Source organism: Haliaeetus albicilla, chromosome 17 (genome assembly GCF_947461875.1).
Source record: "Haliaeetus albicilla chromosome 17, bHalAlb1.1, whole genome shotgun sequence".
Lineage (NCBI taxonomy): Eukaryota > Metazoa > Chordata > Aves > Accipitriformes > Accipitridae > Haliaeetus > Haliaeetus albicilla.
This window is the reverse complement of record NC_091499.1, coordinates 13727167-13750615: the sequence shown is the minus strand read 5'-3', so window position 1 is coordinate 13750615 and position 23449 is coordinate 13727167. Positions and strand designations below refer to the sequence as shown.

The 23449-nt window shown below is 35.7% G+C and overlaps 1 long non-coding RNA gene across 1 annotated transcript; it reads right to left on the bottom strand.

Moving 5' to 3' along the window:
- Positions 1-8012: 8012 nt before the first annotated feature.
- Positions 8013-19622, bottom strand: LOC138689613 (uncharacterized). Its single transcript, XR_011328533.1, has 3 exons — positions 19506-19622; positions 8705-8799; positions 8013-8382 (listed from the first exon to the last, which is right to left on the bottom strand). It is a non-coding gene; the product is annotated as an uncharacterized lncRNA (long non-coding RNA).
- Positions 19623-23449: the final 3827 nt, after the last annotated feature.

Genomic DNA, 23449 nt, shown 5'->3' with positions numbered 1-23449 from the left:
AGTGTCCATATCAATACGTTTACTTAAAATGCTCTTAAAAAAGGGAACATTTCTTTACATTGGAAAAGAAAAAAGGATAATTCTTGTTCACTACATATATCATTAAAAATAATTGTTTAATGTTTCTGCCACAGTTTTGCCAAATATACAAAGAGGTTTATTAGTTAGAAGGTAAAGCCAGATCAGTCAGGACTTATTGTGGTTAGACAAATTGCTGCTAATAAAATTAAGAAGTCCATGATTTGAGTTACAGTTCTTATGAAGATAACATCTAATACATTTTATTATCTCTCAGAACGCAGAAAAATCTTTAGCCAAATAGAATGTAAATACATGTTTCTTCTATTAAAAAAAAGATTTTGGAGAAAAGTTAAGAACTGACATTCCATCCACATATGAGAATCCTGGACGCTTAGATTTAACAAGTGGAGTTTTTCATTAGGAACAAAAGCAAGAGAGGTACCCACTGTCACTAATTAAGAAAACTAGGACACTCTGCACCATAGTCTTTGGTAATGATGAAATCAACAGTAATATCAAAATATTTAATTGCAGTATTTCTAATATTTTAGATTTTTTTTCAGTTGAAGACATTTTAGTAGAAGCAAATGTAAAGGCTGAGAAAAAATAATTATGGCTAGTTCTGATTTGCAGAAATGTAAAATACTTGAAAATAAGAAACATGCAAGAGTGCATTACACGAGCTGCATTTGCAAAAAAAAAAAATCAAATGGGAAAACAATTTTCATGAGCAACTTTTGTCTGTACAATGGTCTAGTCTTTTTGGAAGTCAGCTAAAGAACTCTGAATGTTAACTCCTGTGCTCATTTTCCAGAGACAGTAAGGCTCAAATCCTGTCAAGCTGAAAAGCTTAGCTCCCTACATGTAAGGTTATTCTTGTCGCTCTCATTCTGAAAGAAATAATATCAAAAAAAGTTGATTTTGCTTCCCCAGAATGCTCAGTTACTGTCATAGTCAGATGAAAGCCTTCTAACACACACCGCTCTAAGTGAAACACAGTCCAGAAATAAGACATACCTTGCAGTTCACTGGGACCTGTAAGGCTTGGGGTCAGCTGCCATTGCAATTTTGCTAGAGTTACTCTCTGGCAACATTTACTAAAGAGGGAATAATCTGTCCACTTAAGCCATTGTGAATCCATTATTCTTTCTTTTTTTGGAGGTATGTTTATTTTAAATCTGAAACTGTAAGATACATTCTTATCAGAATGAGCATCTTCTCACACACATGAAGTAGTTTTTCATATGGCTGTTTGCTGGTACAAAAGTTGAACTGTTTTTTGAACTTACATTGACAGTTTCATTAAACTTAGTAGGCAAATCACTGAGCTTCCCATTAACAAGAGGTTTGCAACAGTGCCAAATAATGATAAAATTAAGGGAATCCATTACGACATAAGGGGCCTAAGCTAAGCTTCTGAACATTTTTTATTTACATTGCAGCTTGAACATATGCCAATAATGCAGCAGAAGAAAAGAGAAAGCTCTTGTATGGTCTGTACCAGTATCAGTAAAGACTGGGTGATGAATGGATTGAGAGCAGGACTTGGGGATATTGGTAGATGAAAAATTAAATGTGAGCCAGCAAGGTGTGCCTGCAGCCCAGAAAGCCAATTGTATCCTGGATTGCATAAAAAGAAGCATGACCAGCAGGACAAGGCAGGTAGTTCTTGCCCTCTGCTCTCATGAGAGCCCACCTGGAGTACTGCATCCAGTTCTGGGGTCCCCAGCTCAAGAAAGATACGGAGCTGTTAGAGTGGTTACAGAGGAGGGCCACAAAAATGATCAGAGGGCTGGAATATCTGTCTTGTGAAGAAAGGCTGAGACAGCCGGGGTTGTTCAGCCTGGAGAAGAGAAGGCTCTGGGGAAACCTTGCTGCAGCTTTTCAATATATAAAAAGGGCTTATAAGAAAGATGGAGAGACACTTTTTACCAGGGCCTGCAGTGACAGGACAAGGTGTAACTTCTAAAACTAAAAAAAGGTAGATTTAGATACAAAGAAGAGGGTAGATATAATTAGATAGATACATGGAAGAAATTTTTTTATGATGAGAGTGGTGAGACACTGGAACAGGTTGCCCAGAGAGGTTGTGGCTGCCCCCTCCCTGGCAGTGTTCAAGACCAGGTTGGATGGGGCTTTGAGCAACCTGGTCTAGTGGAAGGTGTCCCTGCCCAAGGCAGGCAGGTTGGATCTTTAAATGTCCCTCCCAATCCAAACCATTCTATGATTCTCTAATTTTATTCTAGTCACTGGGCCTTCAAGAGTTGCAAATCTGAGACTCTGAAGAATGACAGGAATAGTGAATGTAATTGAAACAAAAATGAAAGAAAGATGAAAAAATAAATGCACAATGTGGAAGGCTTCACAAAACCTGTATCATGATGAAAAAAACTTTAAAAAGATTAGCGATATGTACCTGAAATGTTTTGATTTCTAATAAGATGCCATGAAATGCAAATTAAACCATTTAAAATTGCAGCTTCAGGTCTTTACTGAACAGAAACTGTCAAGTTTAAGATCCTGTATGAAAGTTAGGCAGTGTTTTTTTCAAATTTACTGTCTCTTCAGAGACCTCAATGGAGACTCATTCAGTGCATAAGTGGGTTCTAAAGAGCAAAGATGCAAGGTTGTATAAGAAATGAGACTGAAGAATTATGCAACAAATCTCATAGTGGCATGTATAGACATCCAAGATGTAATATATTACAATATACTGTATTGGTACCTCTTTTCAGAGGGATAAACTAGAAGTTTGTTAGAACAAGGAGAATACTAAACTATTCTAAAGATAGGAAGGGAAGAACCAAGGCAGAATGGACTACAATTGTTTTCTTCACAGACAAATAAAAACATGACTTAAAAATAAGTACAGCAGTAAATGTTTTAGAGAATTTAGATTTAAAACTGCTGTCATCCCTGTAACATACTATGATAACAATACCGGCTGCCTGCTAAAATGAAAGGGGAAATTTTATCACAATATGTAATTAAACTGTAGAGATTGACGCCACAGAACCCTGTCTAAGTAAAAAAAACAAAACTGGTTACCAAATGGAATATTATGGGGATATTTTTGAATTACAATTATTTACTATTTGGTGCAGGTATGAGACTTTGAGCCGCAGCGTATTGGGCAGTTATTAGAGACCAAGATGAAACTAATGGAGACAAGGGGAGAGACAAGTTTCATTCATGTGTGTATTGCAGACAGGACTATTATCTGCCTACAGGAAGTTTACAGCAGTAAGAAGAAAGGACTGGTAAAGTCTGCCCACGTTTCAATTGTCAGCTCAGTTTGTTAGTGGAGTATGCTATCCCCATGGTGGAATACAGCTGGAGTATGCTGAAGAGTTGGTTGAGGACACTGAGATGCAGACATAGGGTATTATTTGCCATCTGAGCATTTGAAGCATTTATTTTGAGAATGACAAGCACAGCAGCTAATGGTAGAAACATTTTAGATAACCCGTTAGTGATCCTAACTGGAAGACGATTGTAGACTGAAGAATTAATGATCCACATAACAGTTTACCTGAGAAGGTGCGGGCCTTTGCTGTGCTGTGTTGTGTTATGATGCACATTTAGCTTGGCCTTCAGGGTTGTGTTGGGCTGTGTGTATCCCTTGGCTGCAGGGTACACCTAGCTGGTTACAGTAATGAAGGAGCCTGTAGACAGCTGCCATTTGCATCAGTGATTACACCACCTGTGTGTCCTTGTATTTATCTTAAAGTGAAGCAGTATGTTCTCATGTGAACATCCTTTTGTTTGACACTAGAAATGATTAATAGAATTGTTCTTTTCTAAGAATATCCTATAAGAGCTCTAAAGACCAAAATGCCATCAAACAGATGGGATCTGCACTATGTGCTGTTCCCTGACTGGAGGTCTGTCTGATGATACATCACTGTACCCTACCTCTGAAGGCATGTAAGGTTATCCATACTATCCTCTTTTTCCCTACAGTGTTAACTCCAATAAATGGTATTTTAAGCAATATCTTACCAGACCTGAGTGATCTTTTCACTGGGATCATAACAAACACCAGCCCCAGTGCCTTGCAGCAGTGCACTACAAATCCCAGGTTAGATAAATTAGACATTTAAGCCATCTGAGAGTGTTTGTTCCCCTGCAATACAAGTTCTAGGGACATGATGGATGTTCCTTCAGTATCTGAAGCCAGCACATAGCACTACATTCAATTTTGCTTTGTGGTAGCATCTTCCAGAAAAGAGGATGTCAGTCCCTGCCTTAGCTGTTCCAATTCAGAGCAGCTACAGTGCAAACATCCATTCTATCCTATGCTGCCTGTACTACGGAGGTGATAATTCTTGATTAGTGGGGCCCAATATACATAGCTGGGAACAATGATATCAAAGCTGCTCATTGGAAGGATGAGCAGTTCCCATCTATTCAAGGTAGTGAAAAAACAGTCTTGAAGTTGTCACTTGTAAACAGTCTGGTGTTGGCCATAGGACATGTAATTTGACAAAATATGGATTTAATCCAAGATGGCAATGCTGATGTTACTAAGTAGCTATGTTTCTTCATTACAAACAACAGGTAAGGTTTCTCAGAATGCTGTCTCTGCTGTAGTGTTCCATTGTGGCAAAATGGCTGTGACTATCTGACTTGATTTAAGCTACAACTGATTTGCACCATCAGGAAGTGTAAAGCAGTAAGACTGAATCATTGAAACTGAGGAAAGAAACATTGCAATGTTAATAATTAATTTTTCAATACCTCTATTTCTTCAAAGGGTTTATCTTGGTCAAATAATTTCTAAGAGCAGAGACACATGTTACCATTGTCTCTTTTGCTGCTGTTCTACAGTAGAAGAGCAATAGTCCTACAAACAGCAATCAGCGGGATGCTAGTGATTGGAAAGAACTTAAAGGCAAAGGGAGCGATGGGTCTGTGTGTATGTGTGTGTGTGTGTGTGATTTTCCTAGGGAATCAAAACACTTTGTAAGTCAGAGAAAGAACCAGCGTTTGTATAGCCACTATTGTCTTACATGTGGAAATGAAACAAATTGATAAAATTATCTTATATACACTGTCACTAACTTTATTGATCATTGTATCAGAGCTAGTGCAAAAGGATGAATGAGCTTTGCTAGACAAGTGGGTGCAGAAGCTGTAGAATCAGTGAGCAGCAGGAAATGAGTGATTTTCTGAGCTCCTGGAATGACATAACTGTATGTATCTCTGTATGCCATATACAAATACCAGAATATTTTCACTTGTAGTTACGCTGGTGTGTGACTGGTCACCTAAACTGGAAGACAGTGTTTCTGCTCCTGGACTAGAAAATTAATGCATTGAACAAGAAAGAAGTTAATTCTTGCATCAAAGCCTCAAGCAAAAGCCTTGTGCATTATGTAAGTTCTTATTTATGATAACATTTAAATAAGATCTAAATTATTCTGGTTACCTAAACTTTATCTGACTGAATACAATGATGCATGTAGAAAAGGCATAAGAAATATCTGTTCAGAGGTCCAGCAGAAGACAAGACCTCAGAGGAAATGAGAGGGAGACTGAAGAGGTAAATCTCCCCTGCTGTCCCTGCTGAGGAAGACAGAAATAGTTGTTTGGCACATTTCAAGAAAATCAGGCTTTTTCCTCAAGACTACATTTATTAGTCAGTGGATTAATAAATTCTCTGGCATCTGCATTTCTGTAAGAAATCACAGAAGTAATTAATTCTTCATGTGAAAATACACTTACTTTCTCTACCTTTTAGTAATAATAATTTACTATCATGGAATGAGTCTTTGAACACACACTTCATTAGATACCTGGCCATTCTCAGATGATAATGGACAATTATTGACAATTTTGTTTTTAAGTACAACAGCAGAAATATAATTCCTATCCATAAAGAGTAAATAGAAATGCTATTTATTCCTTCTTTCTAAATGACACGTTAACCTTTTGATTAATCTAGTGCTAAAAGTCACATGGCATTATTTTATTAAAGAGCATTTCATGTCAGTCTTAATAGCTTGAATCAAACATCACTTACTGTTTGCCCTTGGAGTGTTCACTTCTTGTGTTATTTGCATAAACAAATCATGTAATACGCCTCTCTGATGCAAATCCCATTGATTAATATCACGTATTTATCTTGCAACAAAGGACTTCATAGTGTTAAAGATCCAGTAACTAGAAGAGGAACAAGTGCAGAGAAAGGGAAGACACTGAGTCTTCAGTCAAGTTCCCCATGGTTACAATCTCCGTAATTCCACTGAAGGCCATGGAGCTAAACTGGCTTTAATCTAAATCTTAATTCCATCAGTTTACCTGGAAAATGAAAAGCCAGGCGTTTTACTGGGAACAGCTGGGTTTGTAGGCTCCTGCATTCTGTATGACCTTGTAAGGTTCCTCAATTTTTGCTTGAACTCCTTTGTCCCCAAGCTATAATGTACAAATCTGCCCATTGAAATCATAAACTTAATCTAGATATTTTTTTACAATGCTTATTCAAGGCTCTGGTTTTATTATACAACAATATAATATTTGTCATACTTATTAATCCTAATAAATTATTGATTGCTCCCTTTTTTGAGAAATCTGGGCTTCCACTAATAACTAGGTCAAGTAGAAGGTGACAAAAGGATGGTTTTGAGAATGAATATAAAGTTGCAGGAAACAAACAAAAACATTTTTAAATAAAGAAGTTTGATCTTTCCCTATACTGATCAGGCAATATAAATAGGTCTGTGATAAAACCCCAATCAACCAGAGACACAACATTCCATTTTCTGAGGCTGAAATTCATTTCTATCCTTAATTCTCTCCTTTTCCTTCAGAACTAGAATAAGAATTCAGTTTGATCTAAAAAAATACTATCCATGTGAGGAATTTCACAAAGAAATATTAGATGCACATGTGACTTTTAAGCACCTATCTTGAACTATCAAATACTATTACTATTACAAAGTCATCACTAACTTGTATCCTAGCACTGCAAGTGCTTAAAATCACATGGAGCTTAAGTTGCCATGAGTAGGTCTAATAGGTGCCTACTTTTCTTCTGCTGAGTGTCTGATATCTACCTGTGTCTTACCATTGAGCCTTACACTTTTAAAGGCCAGGAAGAAGCCCCAGCTGACCACACAGACCGGCGCTTATGCATACAGGGAGCCCTAAACTGGTGGGCATACTCTGACAGAAAGGTAACCAAGACAGGATGTAGTAGCAAATTGTTTAGGACTTGTTTAGGAAGTGGAAGACACATATTCGTATTACTGCCTACCCAGTTCGGAGTGGGGATTAGAAGACAGCTTCACCATATTCTTGCTCATACAGAGAGGCTTAACTTCAGCAAGAGGTAATAAATAAAACATACTACAGAATATTTTTCATCTGAAATAGTCTTTAGGAGACTAGAGACTTGTAAGTCTAAGACTAAGACTATGACTTGGGACCTGAATATCACACACTGTTAGGGTACAAGAAGATCTTCAATTTATTGATACCATTTTTTATGTGTGAAGTCCCTCAGGAGTGGTATTTTGCAACCGATGGTCCAAGCTGGCAGAAGGAACTGTTTTGCAATACAGAACGCAGTTAAGCAGCTGGACTCGTAAAAACACATTGTTAAGAAATTTTCTTTTTTTTAATGAATGTTAGGGAAGCTGACACTGATACTTGATTGTACCCCTAACACTTTCTTCCACCCCACAAATAAACAGATCACACAGGTTAATCCTGGATTCTGCAGGTCTTAGTCAATGAGCCGTCTTAGAGAAGGATTTAAGCTTTGATTTCCTGCTCAGAAAAATTTTTGACCTTAGACAATAAGGTTGTATTATTGTGCTTTAGTTCCTTTTTTGTAAAATAGAGATTTCCAAGAAAGGTTGAGATCTACTGATAAAGAACACTACAGAAAATATAGCTTCTTCGCAAAAACAGTGTTTTTCAAAAATCTTACCCTAGCTGCTCCCTGGTTTCTATTTGGGATGTTTTGGGTTTTTTTTTTTGGGGGGGGGGGGATACAGTGGCAGAAGTTGGTTTGATTCTTTGCTTTAAAAATTATAATGTCTATCTTTTCAGCTGATGCCATACGATTACTGTTATTATGACTTTTTTTTTTTTGCCATGTGCCAGCTTGTGGGACCATTGTATGAGAAGACTCACCTAAAATAAACAAAGAAATAAGCAAAATTTTACTCTGACTAATTTAAGAGAAAAAACAGACAAGCCAGAAAGCAATTAAAAATGACAGCTTACTACTTGAAGGACATGCCATAGATATCTCCAAGAGTCCAACAGATTCTGGACTATTTGGCAGAAATAAAAAAAATACCTACCAAAAAAACCCGCAGGAAATGCTCATAAACAGTTTGTATGAGGTTTCTGGGAAGAGAATGAGATGTAGCAGCAGAAGACCCTAATGTTACAAAGAACACATATAACAACCAGAACTGTGTCTGATGGTTTTTCCCCTTACAATGAATTACAGTCCTTACTTTCCCATTGAGACAGCTGGAGTGGCATATAAAAAGGCAGGAACAGCAGTGCGAAAACTGCAGATGTATTGCTACCTTCTATAGTCAAGTAAGTTCAATTCCATAGCCAAGTTAGGATTTTGCCAAAGCCTGAGCAATTATCAGAATACACAAGAGTAGTTTAACAGCATTAATGGTAAATGTATTACACAGAATAAGAAAATATGTACCTATCACAGCACATTGAGAATCCATCCAAAGTAGAGAAATTTTGTGGCAAGAACACTGTAATAAACTGGTGTCTAGTGTCTTCTTTTGAAATAGCCTGAAAAATAAATTAAGCATTTCATGTTATTTGCTATATACTTAGTATAAATCATAATTTCTTTATCTTTAGTAATAGTATGGAAAGTAATTTACTTTAAGGAACTAATCTACTGTTCCATAAGTTTTGGTTATTTTTAGTTCTCATACATGGCTAATTTACTGCATCATCTGCTGCATACAGGCCTTTGTTTAGTTATATAGCTTTCAAGTATTCTATATTTAAAGAGTAAAATTACTTTTACAGACAGCCAATGGTAGAACTTTGCAATGTATAAGCTCTTCTTTAACAGTTTCAGTCATCAATGATAGGACAGAGACATTCCACTGTTGCATGCCATAACAGTCAGAGATTTCATTCACAACCAGGACTGTGCAATCACTGTAACAGGGGTGACCTTGTTCTAAGATGACTAGTGTCTTAATTAAACAATAAAATTAATAAGAAGGATTTTTTAAATTTATTTTGTGAAGCAATTTACCCACTGTGTGAACAGAAGTAGGAGCACAAATAATTTTTAGAGAAAGCTGCTTTAGCGGAAAACAGAATCAGTTTTATTAGCTATTTTAACTTGTCTTTTATAAACATACCTTATGAAAGATGGATTTATTTTTTAAATGGTTTCATTTTTGGTTCCTCATTTGGTTGGATTTTTTTCCTGAGACAATACTGCATATTTCACTGATCAAATTTCACATTTTTTGAAAATTCAGTGAATGACATTTTGTTGCAATGAAATTCTGGTAAATTTTTTTAGAAAATCATTATTTTCCTTTATTGGTCTGAAATTTGCTGTCTTTCACTATGGCTAAAGAGGCTTGGTTCTTGTAAAAATGGCATTCTTATTCCCCTACCTCCCAAGATTTAATAGCCCTTCTCAGTTTCTCTGCTTCAAAGTAGAGACTACTGTTTTCATCCTATCAGAGATCCTATTAAAGATTTTTGATTAGCATTTTGGATAGACATTCACTCTATAAGGAGATCATAAATTGTGATACAGCAGAGAAAGATGCCCTTTATTTACACAATGATGTAAAACCGTTGTATAGTACTTAAAAAACCAAACAAACCTCAGACAGAATTAACACACAAACCCATAATTATTATTATCACACCTTCAGATGATAATTAACATATTAATAATAAAATTAAAAAAAACTAAGCATGTTAAATTAGCTTATTTAATTAAAAATTATGTTATTTTCCTGTTAAATGGAGCTTTGGCTTGAATTTCAAAGAGAAATGTTTATTAGTCCAGCATGCTGCAAGGTAGTTCCTAGCTGAGTTCCAATCTAGCTACATGATTCATGAATATGACCTGAAATATCATGGGATGTCCTTGGAGGAGTCAAGTATAAAAATACGGTCTGCTGAAGCTAGTAGAACTGTTTTAGTTAGGGATACACCATATATTTTGCAGAAAATGTTAAAAATCTGGTTTCCCCTTTGTTTATGTTCCCCCATATTTTCAGTTTAATGTTTTGAACTTATTCCCACAAATTTGAAAACATTCCCACATTTTGAAAAATTCAGCAGCAGCTTGCTTAGCATATTACTGTGGAGAATTCAGTTTCAGACATCTTCGTTATGAGCAAAAAGTCTTTTGTGTCCATGCCTATGCAACGTAATTTCTATCAAGGGCAGCTGGGGTAAAAACAGGTATGAATCTGACTCTAAAAAGTGAAAACTGTATGTAAATATTAGGTCCAGACACTCATAAATGGCAAGTATTTCATCGTGTAATTCTAACATGGAAGCCAAACAAGTACATTCATAACTCTTCCTCAAGCATGGTTACAAATGCAAACCATCTGGAACATGTTTTGCTGAGAAACAAATCACATTCTCACATAGTGAACTGTCAAAAAGAAAGGCTGATTTGTAGAGTATTTCAAATATTAGCTCAAGAGTTGAGGCCTTGGGTCAAATGCTTTCTCTGCCATGGATTGCCTTTGTGATCTTTGGCATATCACATAAATCTAGGTATCAGAAAAGGACTTACAGGCCTCAGTTCTAAGTTGTGATCTCAAGGCCACTTCATTGTGGAAGAACTTGTACTCTGCAGATGTCATTATTTTTACCTTTACAGTTCCTAAAAGTGCCATAACTGCATATTGGCAGAGGTCAATACATTCTGCATAGCTCAGCTTATTGCTTAGACTTGTTATATTCATGGTTACAAGTTGTCCTATTTAACTTGGCAAGGATTCAGAAACAAGATGTCCCTCTCCCTAAATCCTCTGTCTGGCCAATGCGCTCAGAGCATTCCTAACACCTACCACAGGACCAGGATCCTCAGATAAACTAATGTGCGTCATTAGCTTCTTTAAAAATATAGAAAATAAGATAGTTGTGATATATTCCTGTCCTCCAGTAGCTTCCCTGTAAGCATGCTGGTGGACAGAGGCAGAGTCTTCTCATCTAGCCTTATTGGTGTACTGGGAGTCACCTGCAAGGGAGCCGAATCACATTTTGGAGATGTCTAGCTCTTTCCTTTGATTATAGAGTCTACAGCAGCTGGGAGAGCCAGCACACCTCCTGGGGCGGCTGCAATTGGTTCTAGCTGCGAGGCCTGTCACCAGCAGCCGACTGGAAATCTGCCATGTGGGCGTGAGACGAAAGGCCCCAGGTGTGCATGGGTGATACGGGATCTGTCACATGTCCGAAGTATTAGAGAGACAAAGAGGTGAAAAATTGGTATTTCTGTACAAAAGCTTAAGGATGCATCATCCTGGCTGGCGGTATTGTTAGGTTAATGTAACATGCATGCGTCCCAAGTTTTAAGAACTGATTATGATTGTTATCATATGTGTTTTATTTCAGTCATATTTTTGATTAATTTACCAAATGAGCTATCCAGGTAAATTAAAGAAGTTCCAGGAAGCTTTCTTTTACTTTTTTTTTTTTTTTCAACCCAAGGGCAAGTCTCAATTGTCAAAGTAGGTAACATTCTTTTGTCCATAAAATATTCAATTGTGCCTTATTCAGACCCTAAAAAGTGGCTTTTATAACCCGCCTTGCTTCAGTGTTCTACACTATTTTCTTTTATCCTAAGTTTTGGCAGTCACACGTAATAGTTATTGGGATTTGTGCTCTGTATAAAATATTTAATAGAATTCTTTAGTTACACGCTGTAAATATTCTGCAAGTGGCAGATGGTAAAATGAGAAAACATTTGTTTAAAAGTCAAAATAGTCAACAAAAGAACAGATCACCTTTCTCCTGTGGAAGACACTAATTTGGCACACCTATATGCTTTATATCAAGCGGAAACAACAAAGAAAACAGAACTGTAAAATGCTCTGTAAAAAAAAGAGAAAAAAACCAAAGAAAGACTGTGATGTTAAGGATCAAACAGAAATGCAGAAAAGTGTCATCTGAGTCATAAACTATGTTATAAATCAGACTTTTTCTATCTCGTCTTTTTCAGAAAATGTCTAAAAAACTGCACAAGAAGCTGCAATTTTTTTTTTTTTTTCCTTATTGAAACTATTGTCTGCTGTAAGAACCCTTAGGCCTCCAGATTTTATTAAGGCCACCGTCAGTTGGAACATGTTGGTTATTGCTCTCTAACTCATGTTTCTGCTTAAGGATGCAAAAGGACAGCACTTGGCGGGCAGTTTCTGTGTTTTTTAACACTTGGATCTGCAACACTGTGTACAATTCCTCATTTTATTTTTTCTAAAAGATGAAAGAAATTTTTCAAATAATAAGATCATTGTATGTTTTTTCTAGCTCTGCAAATAACAATCCTATTTTTTCTGTTTTTAATGTAAGGGCTGTAAAATCCTTTTCAGAAGTAAGACCTTTAGAGTGCACTTGTTCAGAAATGTTAAATTAACATTACTAACTCTGAAGTTACATTACCAACATTCCCTGGACATCTTTTTTTCCTCATCATAACACATTAACTTTACAGTTTCTGATGATACAGATGGGAGTTGCCTGGTCAACCTTCTCTAGCTCAAGTTCACCTGGTTTGATTGAAGCAATGAATTCCCTAGAATCCCTCTTTCCTTGCAAACAGGCTGTAAGGACAACCAAATAAAATATTTTCCAGAAATTTTCTTTCCAGAAAATGACAGAATTTTGTGATGAAATATCTTGCTTTTCACTTCATTTATTGGTTTACACTTTTCCAATAGCAGAAATCAGCATTTTGAAGAGAACAAATGCCATAAACCAAATTTAAACTACTAAATTTTGAAATGCTCTTCAGCAGAGCAAAAGGTGTAAATGCAGTCATGTATAATGTCATTTGAGGTTAATGACAAAATAAATTGTTTCCCCATTTTTGGAGAAAGCTTTTGTGAAGAGATGTATTGCCGTAAATTTGAAATCCGTGCTCTGTGACAGCTGCTGACTAGTAATGAGATCTAATGAGCTGCCTCTACTAGAAAAACTAACATTTGAAACAACAACCTCTTTACAAATTGTAAGAGCATGGGAGCAGAGACAACTTCTCTATCCTGAGCTGATAAGTGCATGCTGATATCAATAGTATTTCAGTTCAAAAGCAAACCTCCACTGCTCAATTCAAATTTGAAAATGGAATGGGAGAATAGTGTTTGCATAGACAATCAAGATTTGCATCTATTTCCTTGTGGTTTTTGTGATAGAGTAATGCTTTTGCTATTTTAAAACTATTAATATCAAAGCAAAAGTAGTGCCCTAGGAAACACAAACTAGATTATGTTAATCTAATCTAAATCTATAGTTTTAAATATATTGTAAGTATTTCAGTATTCTGAAAGAGATTACATTTATGTATTAACATGAACAAGGATTTCATACACAAAGACAAATGTGCCTACTCAGAGCTGGCTCTGAGGTTGTCTATCAGTTCCAATGCTATTTCAGAAGGCACTGCTGTCAGAAGGTAAGGACAAAGGGCCGGAGAGTAATCTTGCTGACTTCAGTGTTAATGAAGAGTTACTCCATACTGATTCAGTGGGTTAATATTCATCCAAAAATGAAGTAACAATATCAAAACTAGAAAGTCTTAACTTTTATTTTCCCAGCCTGCTTTTTCGTACTAAAGCATACTTTACTTTATATATACATACTTTATAGCACTTGTCCAATTTTTAATTGCAAGTGAACAGGTTTTCTGATATTTAACCCTTCATTCAACAGTGTATTACATAAATATAGATGTATATACATATATATGTTGCATATTTTCTTGTAAATTCCCTGTTGTCAGATCTGATAATGAACATACATTATGCTAGAGCTACAAGGACTTGGAAAATTATTCTACTGCCATAAATAACTTAGTTTTCAAAACACGTAGTTCTTTGTTTGCCTACATTTCAGTCTCTCTGATGATTGAGTAAACACGTATCCTGGAAAAAAAAAAGTGTATTATGTAAAGCAGCTGGCAAACAGGAGGAGTTCCAAATCAAATACTTTGAATTTTTTTTTTTTATTGAGTCTCTCTGTATATACATATATATATATATAATGTATTTTTAACAAGTAGGTAGGAACACACCCATTACAACTGATATTTATTCACTTAGTAAGTATGGATACTGTCAACTATATTAGTCATGTTAAGAGAAATCTGTATTAAAAGGTCTAAAGTTGTGCATTTTTATATTTGCCTTACTACTTTCACTTACTTGTAAAATATAATTACATGTATAACATGGTAAGTATAAGAAATTTAATGGATACAGGATTTTATTGAACTGATGTTTTGAAGATACAGTGGCAAGGAGCATTTCCCACTAGGTTATATAGTCTGTGATTAATATCCAGGAGAATCTATTGGTGATAAATGAACCAAAGAAGGGAGTTCCATCAGTGAAACAGAAACATACAGAGAACTATGAGAAGATTAATCAAACACTTTGTACAAAGGAAACAGAATGTAAAGTGCATTTCCCAGTGAACACAAAAGAAAACAAAATGTGATGAAAACCAACCATAATGTTCTATGCTACCAGAGAAAAACCTGAATATACCCCAACACAGACTGGCCTTTAATCTGCATTGCTTCTTTCTTGTATAGTTAGTTTCACTGTCAAACTAGTTATGAAAAGCTGCAGCTTTCATTTCAAGACATTTTCGTATATACCCACTTTTCACATAAATGAGTCACTATGTAAAAAATACAGGAGGAAATCATCCGTGCTTAAGTGCCTACTTAAGTGCAAGGAGGCCACAATTTTATTAAGCACCAATCCTGTCTCTTATATCTAGAAGAAATGATTATAAAACACTGTCCTCTGTGGGTGTTCCCAAAGCACAGCTCTAGATCATGTAACAAGTCTTATCCGAATTTTCCATACCTGTACCTAAGGACTATTTCCTCTAGTATTCACCATTTCCTTTACCTCTGCACAGCTAGCTGAATGAAAGCAATGATTTGTGTCCTTGTGGTCTATTGCTAGGTTTTAATACAGCAAGAGAACAGTGAAGTTAACTGGCTGAAGAGCTGTCTTTTCTTTTTAAACTAGGCAATAAAACAAGGAGATGTTATCGCAGAACTAAAAGACTCCTGCAAGTGCTTTAGTTAATTCTATTTTTTAATCAGATCCCTGTTTCATTCCATGTAACAGGAGCAAAGTTACTCTTTTAACCCACCATAGGTCCTTCACATGGCTCATCGTCAAGAACACTGTGCAGTGAAATGAGCAGAAGAAAAATTCAGGCACGGAAACAGAAGTTACACTATTTTAAAAAGACACAGTAATTACAGCCATAGTTGTCTGAGATATGTCCAACCTCATAATGTTTTAGGTTTGACTACCTTCAGTTCATGCTTTTCCATTTTTAGGAAAAAAAGGCTGAGGCCTGCCAGTAGATAGTTTTTACTGTTAACTAAGAAAAATCTGATAAAACAACACACAGATTTTGGGTTTCAGTGTATTGCTACCAAAAAAAAACCCCAAAACAGCTATTCAATTAATATGGATAAGTTAAAAAAAATTAAGAAAAAAGATATAAAAATGTGGATAGCTATACAGATTTTAGACAGCATAAGTTACCTAGAATATAATAGGTCACTCTTACTATCTTACTAGCACTGCCAAGTGATGAACAAGTCACTTCTGCCATCTCTCATGGTTGGGTTACTGTGGCCAGTTAGCAGCTCTGTATACCCCCCCAGAGCTGAACTTAGCCATTCTGTCTGAACTCAGAGATGCTACAGGCAAAAAGAGGTTTTTCTTCTTTCTTCGTAGCACCAGCCATTGAGTTTGCTGTTCTCCGACCTGATTGAAGGACTGGAAGCCTTTCTTGGCACCAGAGAATCCAGGCACTGGAATGTTATTTATATCTAACACATATTTAAATATAAAAATATTTGCTTAAACTTTGAGGCCAGGTGTTCAGTCCCATTTTTTTACTCATGTCATCTTTTGACTGTATGTCAGAGTCGGTGGTCATTTGTTGATTAAAACAAATGTAGTGGGATTTGGCTTTTGCATGTGAAAAATGAATTTAGAATCTTTGATTGCTCCTCTGCAGAGCAGTGATACTACAGACATTTTCAAGATTTTAGCGAAAGGTCCCCTTATATATGTAGCTGTCATATATACATATAACATGACTGAAATAATTCAGCAAACATCTTAAAAGCATAGCAAATGGATCATATTAGTTGCATTACGAACAGATCCTTAGCTGATTTAATTGACTTCAGTGACTTCAGCATTGCCAGGTGGACCTCTATCAGATGAGGACTGGCCTGTAATTGAAGAAATATAAGAAAAGCAATAGCAGCAGGAGCTTAATGAAGATAGGGGACACTGTAAATGCCAAAAGATCCATCTAGAGTGCAAAGAGTGAGGGCTGAGGAGGTCTGAAAACTTAAAAAATACTTGATTTTATAAAACAAATAAATCATAAAATTAATCAAGATGTAAAATTTATTTGTATTTTAAAATGGTGACCAATTGCCTTTTTGCAACTTTCTTTCCCTATGTCACTTCTGAATGATCAACTCCCCTGCCTCAATGAAGATAGATTTCTATTATTTAGCATGGAACATCCAGTCCACTATGGAGTCATATAAAATATATCTTTGTTAGTACCTGTCTTCTGGAAGGGTTTTAACAGGAATGTTATCTAATTCCTTGTGTCATGTCCTCCTGTGGTTAAGTGAACAAATGCCTTATGTACTGATTGAGAGTAATAGGGAAACTCTTCTTGACACACAAACTCCATAGGTCAGGATTGAATTCCCAGTTCAAAAAAATATGGTAAACTCTTTCAAATTCTTTATTTATGTGTTTTATATTTAATACAGAGAACACATTCCATCCCTGCTCTTCCACACATAACTTTTTCATCATATAATCTTGATTACTTATATTAATTGAGGATAGAAACTACAGTTTCCTAGACCCTTTATAAGTATTTAGAGAACATGTTCTCTGCAACACACAGTCTAAAGATAAACACTTTATAGAAACAATAAGGGGAAAGGGAAACAAGGATAGGCCTCTTAGATGGAAGGAAACTTAAAGCACTGAGTTTCTAAGCAACTTAGCTTATTTTAACAGACTTAAAAATGTTTCTACTCCCTGTCAAATTGAAACAGAGGCTTTCAATTCCAAGGGGGGGGGGGGGGGGGGAAGTAATTTGATTGGCAGCACACTTGAATGGGAATGAGTAACCTGGTGCATGAGGAAAGAAGAAATGAGGCCACTCTGCAATGATGAGACAGATTAAAAAAAAAAAAAGGGAAAAAGGTCTATATGTAGCTGCATGCTTTTTCAATAAGAGTTTCACATATGGAGTAAAAATAAAAAGGAAAAATGCCCAGGAAAGGTATAAAGAAAAGAACTTCACACAATGGGAAAAGCAAAACATGAACTACACCACACACCCAAAATTTCTATTTTAATTCTAAGCCCACATATTTAAAAAAATTGCAAATCTACTACAAGCCTTTTGGTGTTTTAAATCAGTTTAAGTTTCTGATGATACAGTATGTTTGAAGAGTAACGTAATAAAGATATTGTTGCATGGTGAGGCCAGTCTTTTAATAGCATGCAAGACTGAACAAAATTTGAAACTTGAAAGAAGCAATATGGAGGTTAATGGAAAATGTGATGCAATTTCACGTGATACTATCAAAGGTAAATTGTTGCAAACTAGATGATATCTTCTCCAATAAGTAATTTTTTTTTTGTCAAGGAAAATACAGATCTAATCTATATACACTGCAATTAAAAAAAAAAAAAAAAAAAAGGGGGCTTCCACCTGGAAACTTTTGGTTTAGTTGGAGAAAATGAACATTATTTCCAGAATTGTAAGGGGTAAGGAACTACTAAAGAAACAAGAAGTTGTGCTGAAAGTCAAACTATGAGGCTGAAAGGAGGTTATTCTTAGAGTGTCTTATGTATTGCTCTTAAAAAACTTCTAACAACTTCTGAATTAACAGCTCTGTTACAGAAAATAAGATGGTGATAAAAACAGCTAGCGATGCACACAGTTGGAAGACTTTTTTCAGGAAAATTAGGATATCATGACAGACATTCAGAATTAGGATGAACAGGACTGATATAAATTTCTGCAATAAGATGGGAATTTATAAAACCTGTATGCACTCCTCTGTCATGAAGTGTCTATAAGCTCAAAGCAATATGGCTATAATGACTTTAAGAGGTATATCCAACAGAGAAAGGGAAACATTAATGTAATTATATAAAGCGTTGTGGGATTTCATCTGCAAAATGCGTACAATGCTTAGCCAAAAAATGAAAGGCTGAGGAAGGGTACAAATAAGGTTTTTAAAAGTACATGTGTGACATAAACAAGGACAAAATTATGTTTCAGCTATTAGATGATGTTGGCAGGAAAATAAATGGGGGAAAAACTTTCTATTAATATATTAAGAACATTTATTCGATTATTCAAGAGTTTTCTTTTATTGCTGTGTTCATAAATCCCTATTGTATCACTTTTCTCTTCCCCATCTAAGTACCCTAACCACTGAAATACAGAATACAGATCTCTTAACACTCAAGTACAATGAGTACAATTATTTAAATAAAGTGGAATTTATTGTCTAAGAATCTATTAAAAAAAACCATTAGTTTCATCATCAAGCAATCTGCAAGCAAGTCTAAAGCTTAAATTCAAGCCCAGTGTTTGTCTGTACCATGATCGAAGGTGTCCCATATTTTAGGTGATAGCTATTTTGGAGCCTGTCTAGCTTGCTGTACTTCATTCAAACTAAAAATCTGAGCTGAGACCTTTCATAGGTCAGAACTATCTGTGCCCACAAAAAAGGTTATTTTCAATGAGTCAAAAGGTTTAGACCAAAGCTGTCGAAGTTTCAGTCTTTAAAACAGCATTTAAAATGCATTTGACAGAGTAGGCCAAAAGCTTTCTACAGGAATACGAAGGGACGTGGTTGCAGAGTATTTCATTATTTGGGAAGGACTAGCTTTGGAAGGCAATAAATTTCTCTGAACATGTGGAGTCTGAACAGCTGCAGAACTGAGGAATGACAGCTTTTGTTTTGTATTTGTATTGTCCTTATCACCACAGGGCTCTTGTCCTAGGATGTTATCCTACAAACGATTAAGAAATAAACAAATATGTCAGCAGTATCCTCTTTCTTGTGATCCTAAATTCAGTATAAAAATGAGATTGTGCACTTGTGTCTCAAGAATCACTGCATTTTTGTTTATAAGCTGTGAGATATTCACCATGATATTCGTGGTATCCAGTGTAAGACTTACCTTCTACTTAGTATCAGTAATGGTTTGGAAATGGAACAGTTCCTGAAATACTGAGGGTGGCACACAGCATGCAGCACAACAACGATGGCAAAGATGAAGTTATGATCTGCACCCGACTGATGAGGTCAGGCTATCATCTTCTCTAGAGCATATAAAAAATTAAGATGCTTCTCTGCCAGTCTTTTTTTTTTTTTACCCTGTGCTAGGCCACCGGGCTTTCTTTATGTGTCCTCTCCCCACCTCCCCCCACCACCTTTAACACATACTTGTGGATTAGGCAATCTATCTCTAAGACTGACAAATTCCTCACCTATCTCAGAAAGAGGTGCTTAGACATCTGATAGAGCCTGAGTTCATAAAGAAGGACCCTGGGTGAACTATCTTAGAGTAGCCATGTAATTAGGCATTAAAATTAGGTAATTTTTTTTTTTTTTAGTGTCCTGATCATCTTTGAAGTTCCTGAAGTAATGGAGTCCCATTCCTAGCTATGACTTAAAAGTACTCCTAGAATATAAATAATAATAGTAGGAAAAAAATTAGTAGCCACTACATACCTAGGCCTTGGTCTTCTCCCAGATTATTACAGTAGTATTTATTGCAATTTCTATTTTTCATCATAAATAGCAAATTATTAGCTATTAGTCAAGAGTACAACTTTTTATGCCTTAAGTTATATATGTCCCTCCTTACTTTGCCAGACTGGGGTATAAATCTGAAAAGGCTGTTTTCCTGATTGCCAGATGAACTTGATATTTGCAATGCCTATTCAGTATGGGGAGTTTTAATCTACTAGGTGGTGGAAACACGGGTTTTGCTATAAAAGACCCAGCTGCGCTGTGAGCTTGAGCTGTATTACATACCTCTCTGAATGAGTGCTCTCTAGAACAGGTGCATGTGCTATATCTCTTTATTCCTCTTAACTTAGTCACCAGTCATAAGCCTCTGTCTTCTCCAAACACAGACTTTTGGCATTTAATACACCTTTAGATATAGCTAGGTCATCCGAGCGGTAAGTCAAATAATGCTAGGGACCAAAAGATGGCCTCTCCAAAATAAAGATGTAGAGCCTTGTGTTTTCTTTGTGCTCCCATATTTCAGTAACAGGGTCTTCACCCTCAGATTTTTTTTTTCTTTTTTTTTGGTTAAGAGATGGGCATGATGATTGCTTCAACTTCATTCAATCTAGCTATGAAATTATTTCACTGCTAGAAATATTGCTTTAGGTCATTCTTATTTCAGTGCTTGCTTTTTGCTAAATGGTATGACTGTGCTAAAATTTAAGCATATTATCTGAATATAAATCCATTCCTCTCTTCACAAAAGGAAGACCTAACCAGGCTGGATTTGTTTCAACAGAGTTATATATTGTCTTAAGCCTGGCTTGGAAGGTTTTAAAGATAGAAATTAACTTTTATTCTTAAAACAATTTATGTGAGCATTTGGGATACGTCATACCACCAAGATGAACAGTTTATTAATCATTTCATTTTCAAGAAACTGAAGTCAAAACAAAGAAATGTGAATAGCATATATTTCATCTGATGATAATTTATGGACAGAAGTAAAGACAGCTTGATTACTTCTCCTTGATTTTGAAGTCTCATAATTCTTTTTTTTTTTTCCTTTTTTTTCTTTCTCCAAATTTCCATTCAGTGCTAATCATTAATAAAATTATTAAAATGCATATAGGCTAGGAACTGATTGTCTGTAGGACACCACCAGAAAAACATCCACTTAAACATTGAGTTAGCCAGAGTCTGATCAAAGTAATGTGTCATGTTTTATTTTGTTTTGCCTTTTTGCTTTGTTTTTTATTCTTCTTTCCTAAAAATAAGCAGAAGCCTTCTGAATTCAAAGTATACTTGAAAATTATTATTATTAGCAGCCACAGTTGAAATAATAATAATAAAAAAAAGCTAGCTTATACAATCTATTTTCTATAATCCCGTGCTGATTGGTATTAAAAAATAATTAAAGAGGGCTAATACAATCAGTCAAGTACTACGTTATCACTTTCATATTTTTTGTGTAGTATATATATTTCAAGCCTATAATATGTGGTCATTCTGTTTACAGATTTTAAAATATTGATAAAACACTAGCTTTCTTCCAGTTATCTGGAACTTCTCCCATGACTAGGACTTATTGAAAATCAACATTATTGGCCCATAAAAGCCCTTGCTCAGCTCTTCTGATAGTTTTAGATTCAAATTATTAATCCTGCTTCTTTGAAATATCTAACTATATAAACTGCTATTAAATATTTTCCTGAGTTATTGTTGGAATGGAAAATATTTCATGTATTATTATACTAAAAGACTGAATACAAATATTTATTAAATGGTTATTTTTGTATTCTTGTTGAAAAGCCTGACACTCCCACTTCAGAAGAAATATTATAGGATTCAACTTTTTTCCTGGTATGTTTATACTTCAATTTCCTCTAATTCAAAGCAACTCAGGTTCTACCTTTTTTTCTTTGGTGTCTCTTAACAGTCTTCTACAAGTTTTAGGTGTTACATTACTTCCGACTTTACCTCCTTTTCCCATTTGTTTCTTAATTACAGTGCTCCTTATTTATATTCTTTATCTGATTTCACTACCTTAGCTATGCTGGTTTCAGGGATTGGGGTTTTTTCCTACTATAGTTTTAAATTTTGTCTTTCTCACTTTCTTACCTTCCATTTTTACTTGTACTCTCCTTTTTCCATTGGTCCTGCAAGCAAACATTTTCTCTCTTCCCAAAATGCTCTGCCAGTAAATTGCAGAAAAAAAAGCAACCTTGAGGCAATAAAAAACAAGCACCTTTTCCTTGCCAAAGAGTAATTTGTGTTACCAAAAGTGCAAAATTCCTGAGAATAGGAAGACTATTAGACGTCTGGAGCAGTTAAAGAAACTTCAGCCTCTTTAACATTCTGTGCCTTAGGCTATTTGCTATAATTAACTCTCTCTGCCAGGGCAGTTAACTAAAAATTCCCAGTAAATTTTACTATAATGGAACATCTTTTGAGAGCCAGAGGAGATAGATAGATAAAAAATCATTATCTAAGGCTGTGTCCTACAGAAAGCTGTTGTGTCTTTATCTCCTTTTTCTTTACTTTGGACCTGACGATGTAGCTATCACTCATGGCAGTGAGAATTTACCAGCTGTAGTTCCCTGGGAACCCAGAGTGTTGCTATTCATCTTTTGCTGGTGATGTACACAGCTTCTTCCTTCAGTGAGTTCTCTGTACCACTTCTTTTCCATGACGGGCTATGCTGGTACCTGTAAAACACAGCCTGGGGAGGTGCCATGCTCCACAGTAGGGCAGGAGGGCTCCAGGGATCTCCTTCTCCTCAAGGGATGTGTGGCTGGCAGGAAAATGGAGAATTGGAGCTTGCTGCCTACTAATTCTAAGGCTGAAAAGAATGAAACCTATGCAAGCTCTAAACAAGAAACATAGCATAAAAGATAGTCATGTAGATAAATGTCATATCCTTATCTTGCAGTCAGACTTCTCTTTACCTCTTGGTAATAAAAAGAAGTGTTTTGGGCTATATCACAAGGTCCAGATTTTAAAAGATGTAAAATATTTAAGCAGCATAATTCTACTTAATTCAATTTAACCTGTATTGATTTATGTTTATTAAGGATCTGGCCCAGTATATAATTCAATGCAAAAACTTATAGAACACAGATACAAGAGGAAAATATGCCTAAAGGAAATTTTTTCTCTGTATTTTTTTCCTCTATAGCTGAAACAGTATAACAGCTGTACTTTAAATAAATGTCATGAATCCCGATTACTGTGAAGAAAAATAAAAGCCTATTAACACATATATCTCTTTGCTCTCTCTCCACGGGCATTCCAGAATGGCAGAAACGTTTTTGTCCAAAATCCTGCCAGCTGTGGGGGATAATGGTGCTGCTGAAAGCCAACACACCTCCACTGCTGGCTCTTCTG